This window comes from Salvelinus alpinus, chromosome 27 (genome assembly GCF_045679555.1).
Source record: "Salvelinus alpinus chromosome 27, SLU_Salpinus.1, whole genome shotgun sequence".
Taxonomy (NCBI): Eukaryota; Metazoa; Chordata; class Actinopteri; order Salmoniformes; family Salmonidae; genus Salvelinus; species Salvelinus alpinus.
This window is the reverse complement of record NC_092112.1, coordinates 40269296-40281474: the sequence shown is the minus strand read 5'-3', so window position 1 is coordinate 40281474 and position 12179 is coordinate 40269296.

Sequence of the window (12179 nt, the reverse complement as noted above, 5' to 3'; positions counted from 1 at the left end):
AGAGAAAGAGAGTGAGCTACAAGCTAAAATATATATTTATTTTTACATACAGTATGTATTCTGCTTTTTACAAGGCCCATGCTCCAGAGGGCAACCGTCTATCATTTAGGAGTCGAGAAGCACTAATAAACCCTGGACAGGACTGCTACACACACACACATACACACGCACGCATGCACGGACGCACACACAGTCAGTAAAACATGCAACATAAAAAGCCTGGGTAGACAACCCTGGGTAAAACGTAGAAAAAGCCTGTTTATTTGCTCTCGTGATTTGAACGGTTCTCTGCCGTGGCCGAGTTCACACCTCCTGGGTCTGCAGGGGAAACTCTGTCTACGTCTCTCCTGGGCCAGATTTACACCAGATGTGGCCTTAGTGTTCCTGCTGCTAGCGACCTTTCACAGCCCTACAGCTGACATGATGAGATGACTTTGCTACAGGGTTCATGGAGATCCACTGTGTTGTTGCGTCCCTAACTCCAAGTTGAAAAAATACAGAAGGATATTTAGCAAACATATGTCACTTCTGATGTCTTACACGGGGGCCCCTCAGGGGTGAGTTCTCAGTCCCCTCCTGTACTCCCTGTTCACTCATGACTGCACAGTCAGGCATGACTCCAACACCGTCATTAAGTTTGCCGATGACACAGCAGTGGTGTAGGCCTGATCAACGACGAGACAGCCTATAGGGAGGTCAGAGACCTGATCGTGAGGTGCAAGGACAAAAACCTCTCCCTCAACGTGATCAAGACAAAGGAGATGATTGTGGACTACAGGAATAGGAGGACTGAGCACGCCCCCATTCTCATCGTCGGGGCTATAGTGGAGCAGGTTGAGAGCTTCAAGTTACTTGGTGTCCACATCACCAATAAACGTACATGGTCCAAACACACCAAGACAGTGGTGAAGAGAGCATGACAAAACCTATTCCCCTTCAGGAGACTGAAAAGATTTGGAATGGGTCCTCAGATCCTCTAAAGGTTTTACAGCTGCACCATCGAGAGCATTCTGAAGGGTTGAGTATGGCAACTGCTCAGCCTCCAACCGCAAGGCACTACAGAGGGTAGTGCATACAGCCCAGTACATCACGGGGGCCAAGCTTCCTGCCATCAAGGACCTCTATACCAGGCGGTGTCAGAGGAAGGCCCTAGACTCCAGCCACCCTAGTCATAGCCTGTTCTCTCAGCTACCGCACGGAAAGCGGTACCGGAGCACCAAGTCTAGGTCCAAGAGGCTTCTAAACAGCTTCTACCCCAAGCCATAAGACTCCTGAACATCTAATCAGATGGCTACTCAGACTATTTGCACCCCCCCCCCCCCCCTTTTACGATGCTGCTACTCTATGTTATTATCTATGCATAGTTACTTTAATAACTTTACCTACATACTCTGGACCTAGTTTTGTCCCATGGAATAAATGTTGTAGATCTTAATGTTTTTCCTCATAATCCTGGACTGTCGGACCACCATTTTATTACGTTTGCAATCGCAACAAATAATCTGCTCAGACCCCAACCAAGGAGCATCAAAAGTCGTGCTATAAATTCTCAGACAACACAAAAATTCCTTGACGCCCTTCCAGACTCCTTCTGCCTACCCAAGGACGTCAGAGGACAAAAATCAGTTAACCACCTAACTGAGGAACTCAATTTAACCTTGCGCAATACCCTAGATGCAGTTGCACCCCTAAAAACGAAAAACATTTGTCATAAGAAACTAGCTCCCTGGTATACAGAAAATACCCGAGCTTTGAAGCAAGCTTCCAGAAAATTGGAACGGAAATGGCGCCACACCAAACTGGAAGTCTTCCGACTAGCTTGGAAAGACAGTACCGTGCAGTACCGAAGAGCCCTCACTGCTGCTCGATCATCCTACTTTTCCAACTTAATTGAGGAAAATAAGAACAATCCAAAATTTCTTTTTGATACTGTTGCAAAGCTAACTAAAAAGCAGCATTCCCCAAGAGAGGATGGCTTTCACTTCAGCAGTAATAAATTCATGAACTTCTTTGAGGAAAAAATCATGATCATTAGAAAGCAAATTACGGACTCCTCTTTAAATCTGCATATTCCTCCAGGGCTTAGCTGTCCTGGATCTGCACAGCTCTGCCAGGGCCTGGGATCAGTAGAGACACTTAAGTGTTTTAGTACTATATCTCTTGACACAATGATGAAAATAATCATGGCCTCTAAACCTTCAAGCTGCATACTGGATCCTATTCCTACTAAACTACTGAAAGAGCTGCTTCCTGTGCTTGGGCCTCCTATGTTGAACATAATAAACGGCTCTCTATCCACCGGATGTGTACCAAACTCACTAAAAGTGGCAGTAATAAAGCCTCTCTTGAAAAAGCCAAACCTTGACCCGGAAAATATAAAAAACTATCGGCCTATATCGAATCTTCCATTCCTCTCAAAATTTTTAGAAAAAGCTGTTGCGCAGCAACTCACTGCCTTCCTGAAGACAAACAATGTATACGAAATGCTTCAGTCTGGTTTTAGACCCCATCATAGCACTGAGACTGCACTTGTGAAGGTGGTAAATTACCTTTTAATGGCGTCAGACCGAGGCTCTGCATCTGTCCTCGTGCTACTAGACCTTAGTGCTGCCTTTGACACCATCGATCACCACATTCTTTTGGAGAGACTGGAAACCCAAATTGGTCTACACGGACAAGTTCTGGCCTGGTTTAGATCTTACCTGTCGGAAAGATATCAGTTTGTCTTTGTGAATGGTTTGTCCTCTGACAAATCAACTGTACATTTCGGTGTTCCACAAGGTTCCGTTTTAGGACCACTATTGTTTTCACTATATATTTTACCTCTTGGGGATGTTATTCGAAAACATAATGTTAACTTTCACTGCTATGCGGATGACACACAGCTGTACATTTCAATGAAACATGGTGAAGCCTCAAAATTGCCCTCGCTAGAAGCCTGTGTTTCAGACATAAGGAAGAGGATGGCTGCAAACTTTCTACTTTTAAACTCGGACAAAACAGAGATGCTTGTTCTAGGTCCCAAGAAACAAAGAGATCTTCTGTTAAATCTGACAATTAATCTTGATGGTTGTAAAGTCGTCTCAAATAAAACTGTGAAGGACCTCGGCGTTACTCTTGACCCTGATCTCTCTTTTGACGAACATATCAAGACTGTTTCAAGGACAGCTTTTTTCCATCTACGTAACATTGCAAAAATCAGACATTTTCTGTCCAAAAATGATGCAGAAAAATTTATCCATGCATTTGTTACTTCTAGGTTAGACTACTGCAATGCTCTACTTTCCGGCTACCCGGATAAAGCACTAAATAAACTTCAGTTAGTGCTAAATACGGCTGCTAGAATCCTGACTAGAACCAAGAAATTTGATCATATTACTCCAGTGCTAGCTTCCCTACACTGGCTTCCTGTTAAGGCAAGGGCTGATTTCAAGGTTTTACTGTTAACCTATAAAGCGTTACATGGGCTTGCTCCTACCTATCTTTCCGAGTTGGTCCTGCCGTACATACCTATACGTACGCTACGGTCACAAGACGCAGGCCTCCTAATTGTCCCTAGAATTTCTAAGCAAACAGCGGGAGGCAGGGCTTTCTCCTATAGATCTCCATTTTTATGGAATGGTCTGCCTACCCATGTGAGAGACGCAGACTCGGTCTCAACCTTTAAGTCTTTACTGAAGACTTATCTCTTCAGTAGGTCATATGATTGAGTGTAGTCTGGCCCAGGAGTGTGAAGGTGAACGGAAAGGCTCTGGAGCAACGAACCGCCCTTGCTGTCTCTACCTGGCCGGTTCCCCTCTCTCCACTGGGATTCTCTGCCTCTAACCCTATTACAGGGGCTGAGTCACTGGCTTACTGGTGCTCTTTCATGCCGTCCCTGGGAGGGGTGCGTCACTTGAGTGGGTTGAGTTACTGACGTGATCTTCCTGTCTGGGTTGGCGCCCCCCCTTGGTTTGTGCTGTGGTGGAGATCTTTGTGGGCTATACTCGGCCTTGTCTCAGGATTGTAAGTTGGTGGTTGAAGATATCCCTCTAGTGGTGTGGGGGCTGTGCTTTGGCAAAGTGGGCGGGGTTATATCCTTCCTGTTTGGCCTTGTCCGGGGGTTTCTTCTGATGGGGCCACAGTGTCTCCTGACCCCTCCTGTCTCAGCCTCCAGTATTTATGCTGCAGTAGTTTGTGTCGGGGGGCTAGGGTCAGTTGGTTATACCTGGAGTACTTCTCCTATCTTATCCAGTGTCCTGTGTGAATTTAAGTATGCTCTCTCTAATTCTCTCGTTCTCTCTTTCTTTCTCTCTCTCGGAGAACCTGAGCCCTAGGACCATACGTCACGGCAAACCGGGCATGATGACTCCTTGCTGTCCCCAGTCCGCCTGGCCTTGCTGCTATTCCAGTTTCAGCTGTTCTGCCTGCGGTTATGGAACCCCTATCTGTCCCAGACCTGCTGTTTTCAACTCTTAATGATCGGCTATGAAAAGCCAACTGATATTTATTCCTGATTATTATTTGACCATGCTTGTCATTTATGAACATTTTGAAAATCTTGGCTCTCTCTAATTCTCTCTTTTTTTCTCTCTCTCGGAGGACCTGAGCCCTAGGACCATACGTCAGGACTACCGGGCATGATGACTCCTTGCTGTCCCCAGTCCACCTGGCCTTGCTGCTATTCCAGTTTCAACTGTTCTGCCTGCGGTTATGGAACCGCCACCTGTCCCAGACCTGCTATTTTCAACTCTTAGTGATCGGCTATGAAAAGCCAACTGAAAATTATTCATGATTATTATTTGACCATGCTTGTCACTTATGAATATTTTGAACATCTTGGCATAGTTCTGTTATAATCTCCACCCGGCACAGCCAGAAGAGGACTGGCCACCCCTCATAGCCTGGTTCCTCTCTAGGTTTCTTCCTAGGTTTTGGCCTTTCTAGGGAGTTTTTCCTAGCCACCGTGCTTCTACACCTGCATTGCTTGCTGTTTGGGGTTTTAGGCTGGGTTTCTGTACAGCACTTCGAGATATTAGCTGATGTACGAAGGGCTATATAAAATAAACTTGATTTGATGTACATATTACCTCAATTACCTTGACTAACCGGTGCCCCCACACATTGACTCTGTACCGGTACCCCCTGTATATAGCCTCGCTGTTGTTATTTTACTGCTGATTTTGTATACATTTTTTCTTCTTTTAAAACTCCATTGTTGGTTAAGGGCTTGTAAGTAAGCATTTCACTGTAAGGTACCTGTTGTATTCGGCACGTGACAAATACAATTTGATTTGATTTGACATTGTACTTTGTTTGAGCTAGTACTGTGCTGTCAGAATCGAGAGGAGACAATAGCGAAAATGTCAAGGGCGCAGACAATCTTCTCCCAATTCATTATCCTCTCTTGAAAAAGCCAAACCTTCACACATAAAATATAAAAACCTATCAGCCTATATCGAATCTCCCATTCCTTTCAAGAATTGTAGAAAAATCTGTTGCACAGCAACTCACTGCCTTCCTGAAGACAAACAATGTTTACAGAATGCTTCAGTCTGGTTTTGGAACCCATCACAGCACTGACACTGCACTCGTGAACGTGTTAAATTATCTTTTAATGGCACCAGGCCAAGGCTCTGCATCTGTCCTCATGCTCCTAGACCTTAGTGCTGCTTTTTATACCATCGATCACCACATTGTTTTGGAGGGATTGGAAACCCAAATTGGTCTACATGGACAAGTTCTGGCCTGGTTTAGATCTTATCTGTCGGAAAGATATCAGTTTGTCTCTGTGGATGGTTTGTCCTCTGATAAATCAACTGTACATTTCGGTGTTACTCAAGGTTACGCTTTTGGACCACTATTGTTTTCACTATATATTTTACCTCTTGGTGATGTCATTCGGAAACACAATGTTAACTTTCACTGCTATGCGGACGATACACAGCTGTACATTTAGTTGAAACATGGTGAAGTCCCAAAATTGCCCTCCCTAGAAGCCTGTGTTTCAGACATAAGGATGTGGATGGCGGCAAATGCTTTACTTTTAAACTTGGATAAAATAGAGACGCTAGTTCTAGGTCCCAAGAAACAAAGCGAACTTCTGTTGGATCTGATAATTTATCTTGATGGTTGTACAGTTGTCTCAAATAAAACTGTGAAGGACCTCTGCGTTACTCTGGACCCTGATCTCTCTTTTGACGAACGTATCAAGACTGTTTCAAGGACAGCTTTTTTCCATCTCCGTAACACTGCAAAAATCTGAAACTTTCTGTCCAAAAGTGATGCAGAAAAATGAATCGATGCTTTTGTCACTTCTAGACTTCTGCAATGCTCTACTTTCCGGCTACCATGATAAAGCACTAAATTAACTTCAGTTAGTGCGAAACACGGAAGCTTGAATCTTGACTAGCACCAAAAAATTTGATAATATTTCTCCACTGCTAGCCTCTCTACACTGGCTTCCTGTTAAGGCTAGGGCTGATTTCAAGGTTTTACTGCTAACCTACAAAGCATTACATGGGCTTGCTCCTACCTATCTTTTCAATTTGGTCCTGCTGTACATACCTACACATACGCTATGTTCACAAGACGCAGGCCTCCTTATTCTTCCTAGAATTTCTAAGCAAACAGCTGGAGGCAGGGCTTTCTCTTATATAGCTAAATTTTTATGGAATGGTCTGCCTATCCGTGTGAGAGACGCAGACTCGATCTCAACCTTTAAGTCTTTATTGAAGACTCATCTCTTCAGTAGGTCCTATGATTGAGAGTAGTCTGGCCCAGGAGCGTGAAGGTAAATGGAAAGGCACCGTAGCGATGAACCGCCCTTGCTGTCTCTGCCTGGCCGGTTCCTCTCCCTCCATTGGGATTTTCTGCCTCTAACCCTATTACGGGGGCTGAGTCACTGGCTTACTGGTGTTCTTCCATGCCGTCTCTAGGAGGGGTGGTCAATTGAGTGTGTTGAGTCACTGACATGATCTTCCTGTCCGGGTTGGCGCCCCTCGGGTTCGTGCCGTGGGGGAAATCTTCATGGGCTATACTTGGCCTTGTCTCAGGGTAGTAAGTTGGTGGTTTGAAGATATCCCTCTAGTGGTGTGGCGGCTGTGCTTTTGCAAAGTGGATGGGGTTATATCCTGCCTGTTTGGCCCTAGGGGCCACAGTGCCTCCTGACCCCTCCTGTCTCAGCCTCCAGTATTTATGCTGCAATAGTTTGTTTCAGGGGGCTAGGATCAGGCTCTTATTTCTGGAGTATTTCTCCTGTCTTATCCGGTGTCCTTTGTGAATTTAAGTTCTCGCTCTCGCTCTCGCTCTCGCTCTCTCTCGCTCTCTCTCTCTCTCTCTCTCTCTCGCTCTCTCTCGCTCTCTCTCGCTCTCTCTCGCTCTCTCTCGCTCTCTCTCGCTCTCTCTCGCTCTCTCTCGCTCTCGCTCTCTCTCGCTCTCTCTCGCTCTCTCTCGCTCGCTCTCGCGCTCTCGCTCTCTCTCGCTCGCTCTCTCTCTCTCGCTCTCTCTGGAATTGAGCCCTAGGACCATGCCTCAGGACTACCTGGCCTGATGACTCCTTGCTGTCCCCAGGCCACCTGCTGCTTCAACTGTTCTGGCTGTGGAACCCTGACCTGTTCACCGGACGTACTACCTTGTCCCGGACCTGCTGTTGTCGAATCTCTCCCTCTCTACTGCACCTGCTGTCTCTATGAAAAACCAGCTGACATTTACTCCTGAGGTGCTGACCTGTTGCACCCTCTAAAACCACTGTGATTATTATTATTTGACCCTGCTGGTCCTCTATGAACTTTTGAACATCTTGGCCATGTACTGTTATAATCTCCACCCGGCACAGCCAGAAGAGGACTGGCCACCCCTCAGAGCCTGGTTCATCTCTAGGTTTTGTCCTAGTTTCCTGCCTTTCTAGGGAGTTTTTCCTAGCCACCGTGCTTCTACATCTGCATTGCATGCTGTTTGGGGTTTTAGGCTGGGTTTCTGTATAGCACTTTGTGACATCGGCTGATGTAAAAAGTGCTTCATAAATAGATTTGATTGATTATCTAATGGTTAGTTGAAAACATCCATCTTGTGTCAGCTAAGAGCATTGAGAAACAGACATCCTGGTTGCACCTGGTCAGAGGTCAACAGGATAACCCTGAGGTCTTTAATGTACTTCACAGGATGTGCTGCTGCTGTGTGTGTGTGTGTGTGTATGCTCCTCCAGTACGTACCAGAGTGGATCTGACAAGCCTCGTCTCAGGTTGTCATGACCGTAGACTTTGCAGAACCCCCTGTGTTCTGTCGGAGTGGAGGGGTGTGTTTGTACCTGTGGGTGTCCATGTTTCAAGTTTTTATTTTAAGTACAAAGCCTTTCTTGCTTGCTCTTTCCCAGCAATGCAGTAATCGGTATCAGAAAAAATTATCAAAAAGTCAAGCAGAACAAAAACACATGAGAAATAAAAATAAGAACACGAGCAAGTAAGTTATATACCGGGTCAGCTCCAGGCTCAGCTCCAGGGTCAGTGCCAATACAATATTAACAATGTGCAGGGATACTGGAGCGGTAGGGTTTAGTATGTATAGCGGTAAGGTAACTAGGCATGAGGATATATCATAAACAGACTAGCAGCAACGTACAGTGCCTTCAGAAAGTATTCATACCCCTTGACTTATTCCACGTTTGTTGCAGCCTGAACTCGAAATGGATTAAATAAATCATGCTTTCACCCATCTACACACAATACCGCATAATGACAAAGTGAAAACATGTTTTAAGAAATTTCTCATCAAGGATTTGCCTGTATATGGCTCCATTCATTGTTCCCTCTATCCTTACCAGTCTCCCAGTCCCTGCTGTAGAAAAGCATCCCCATAGCATGATGCTGCCACCACCATGCTTCACGGTAGATGTCTTCATGGTTTCAACAGACCTGAAATGCCAAAATCCAGCCCAGGACCCGCAGATCCGGGTCCTAAATTCTGACTTTTGTCTTGGTTCTGGGTCGGGTCTGATATAAATGCCACGGGTCTCGGGTATGTGCAATTCAAAATGTATTTAACGACTGGACCCGATTGGACATGTCCTCAGTTAATTCAGTGTTTGTGTGACAAGAACTGTGCGAGCTTGTTATCTGTGTCAGCCAATTGCAACTCAATAAAACATATAGCTTATATCCAGCTGAAACTGGTACCGGCTGCTCACCTTACGTGAGCCTGCTGCTGAGAGAGAGAGAGCAAGTAAAAGGAGCCTTGGCCTAAGCTGCTGTTGATTGTGAAGATGGAGTCCTTTTTCACTGAAGTAAAACAAAAGTTAGAGGAGAAAGAGTATAGTAAGCCGACAAGCGGAATGTCCTCTGGGACATGTTTTCATATTTTAGTAGACAAAGATGAGAAGAACGTTGTCGCGACCAGGAAGTGTGCAACTTCCTTTTCAGGTTTGATGCAATTTTCTACCTTTTATTTATTTATTTTCACATTTATTATCAATTATTTAGTCATTATTATTATTATTGTAAATCATTATTATTATTATTGTAGGCCCATTTCATAATCTAATCCAGTTCTTTAAGTAGCCTATGCAAAAAGTGTTTTATTACTTTTGTTAGACATTTTTGTTGGCTAACTTAAGTTCTGTCTTTAAAATGTTTTGCTAGGTATTTAGTTTGAGGTTAAAAGTAGGCCTGTTGTAAAATAAATAGCATTAGCCTATTGCTGTTATTTGTTGGGTAGGCCTACGGTAGGTAATCACCTTTGTTGGTAATAGCTGCAACATACACTGAGTGTAAAAAACATTAGGAACACACACCTGTTTCGAGTGTGTCAAGAACTGCATCGCATCTGGGTTTTTCACGCTCAACAGTTTCCCGTGTGTATCAAGAATAGTACACCACCCAAACGACATCCAGCCAACTTGATACAACTGTGGGAAGCATTGGACTCAACATGGGCCAGCATCCCTGTGGAACGCTTTCGACACCTTGTAGTCCATGCCTCGACAAATTGAGGCTGTTCTGAGGGGAAAAGTGGGTGGAACGCAGTATTAGGAAGGTGATTCTAATGTTTGTACACTCGGTTTAGGCCCAGCTTGTTCAAAACGTTTTTGAAGGTTTCATTCTGTTGAGCCATTTATCTTGTCCAAATTAAGTTCCAGCTATAATGTTGTATTTGCTACAATATAATAGATATACTGGTAGGCCTACTATGCTACTGGCACTCAAACCATGACACAGAAAAACCAAAGAAGGCAAGATGCAAAACTTAATTTAATGCCGCAATATAATAACCAGTTCGTATTTTCCCTATAACCCATAACAGTCTAAGCCATGTCTAAGCCAGGGGGATTCTACTGAGCTATGTGACTCGTTTCAGGAAACTAGACATATGTTGTGTGTCACTACTTCACAGGAGAGGCAATTGAACGTAAAAAAAAACCTAAACAAGATAATCAGTTTTTTTGGCAGAAATGCCTTTGGAACATGTGAACGGTTCACAAAACTCACAGTTCGGTACGATACGGTACAGTGGTGTCACGGTTCGGTACAGTTTCGACACATCGACAAAATAAATGCCTGAGAAATATGTAATTTGTATTTAGATTTTCCATTTATTATAATAGTAAACATGGGTAGCCTTCAATTCCCAGGAGGATATGGAAACAAAGGGACAACAAAAAACAGTAGTGCCTGCCTTATAACATGAAGTAAAATAGTCATTTAAAACAGAACTTCAACCACAGTGCATAGTCCAGCAGCATATATCAAAATTAAGTCACATAGCAGTGTCTTAAACAAAATAGAACTATTTGAGACTGGTTAATTTTTTTTTTTTTTTGCATTTTTATCAGATTTTCTAGTTTTTCCTTTAAGAAGATTCGTCTATCCACACTATCTGCAGTGAGCACAGATCGGCTTGCTGGGACAATGTCAACCACTGTGGAGAATGCCCTCTCGCTAGAGACAGAGGTCCTAGGCACAGCCAGGTAGCGCCTTGCTAACATGGAAACATGAGGGTATATTAACTATTTAGTCTTCCAAAGCATCCAGGGGAATAAAGTACACTTCCCTGTATGAGGTCACCTCCTCCTCTATTACCTTGACTTTTGACTTGGTTCCCTGCTCCTGGGTCGTGAACAACTCCCCAAAAAGCTCAGCCATGGCAGACTTCTTTTCTGGAGGAGAACCCCTGTCGTCTCTGGAGAAGGGTTGGCTCCTGTGGTATCTGTGGCTTGACCCTGCAGAATTAAATTAGATGAAAATTACTATCTCAGAAGTGGCTTTAAAATTGTGATTTGTTTTTAGAAATATATATAAGACACTATTATGACAAGTACAAGTATTACTTTACAATTAATTGTTAAATAACTAATTAATAAAATAATAAATGTCACATTAACATAATAAATACAACACCTGATGTATATTAGTCACAATCTCTGCTGTGAGTTCATTGCAGACTCTCAGACGAGCAGCATAATCCATGTGCCTCAGGGACATTAAGCAGGGGTCCAACGCGGTGCTCTTGTGGAAGAAGTCTTGGACACCAGGGCCAGCATATCTAGGCTCCAGGTTGACTCTGATAGCAGTCTTGACATGCCCTTACTGCGGGTTCATCTTCATCAGATGCCACCATTGATTTCAGGATCATTGTTTTCATAGGCAGGACCATGGAAACTGATGGAATGGTCTCAGTGCATACCAGTGTGACTGTTCTGAGAGGTTTGCCCACCTTGATAACTTCCTCTGCTAGTCTTATGTCATTTTCAGACAAAGTCACAATATCTTTGACATTCTTCCTCACTTGATCAGTCAGTGTAGAATACAACAACATTCTGCTCTGGGTATCTCGCAACCATATATTGGCTTGAATTCCATCTAGTAGGGACATCTTGGATTAGTTTGTGGTTTGGCAGCTCCAGCATCTCATGCTTCGTCTTGAAAACATGTGCAGCAGTTGTGCTTTTATAAAAGGATACCACCTTCCTGATCTTTGCTAGGAGGCGAGAGATTGGATTCACTGACATTGTTTTTTGAGATGCTAGATTAATAACGTGAGCAGAGCATCTTATCTGGTGTCCCAATCCAGCTAGTGCAACTGCATTTAAAATGTTTCTAGTGTTGTCAGTGGTCACAGGAATCGTTACATTATCCCTCTCCTACTTCCACACTGCAACTACTTCCCTCAGCTCCTCCCCCAAGTTTACACTGGTCTGACTACTCTCT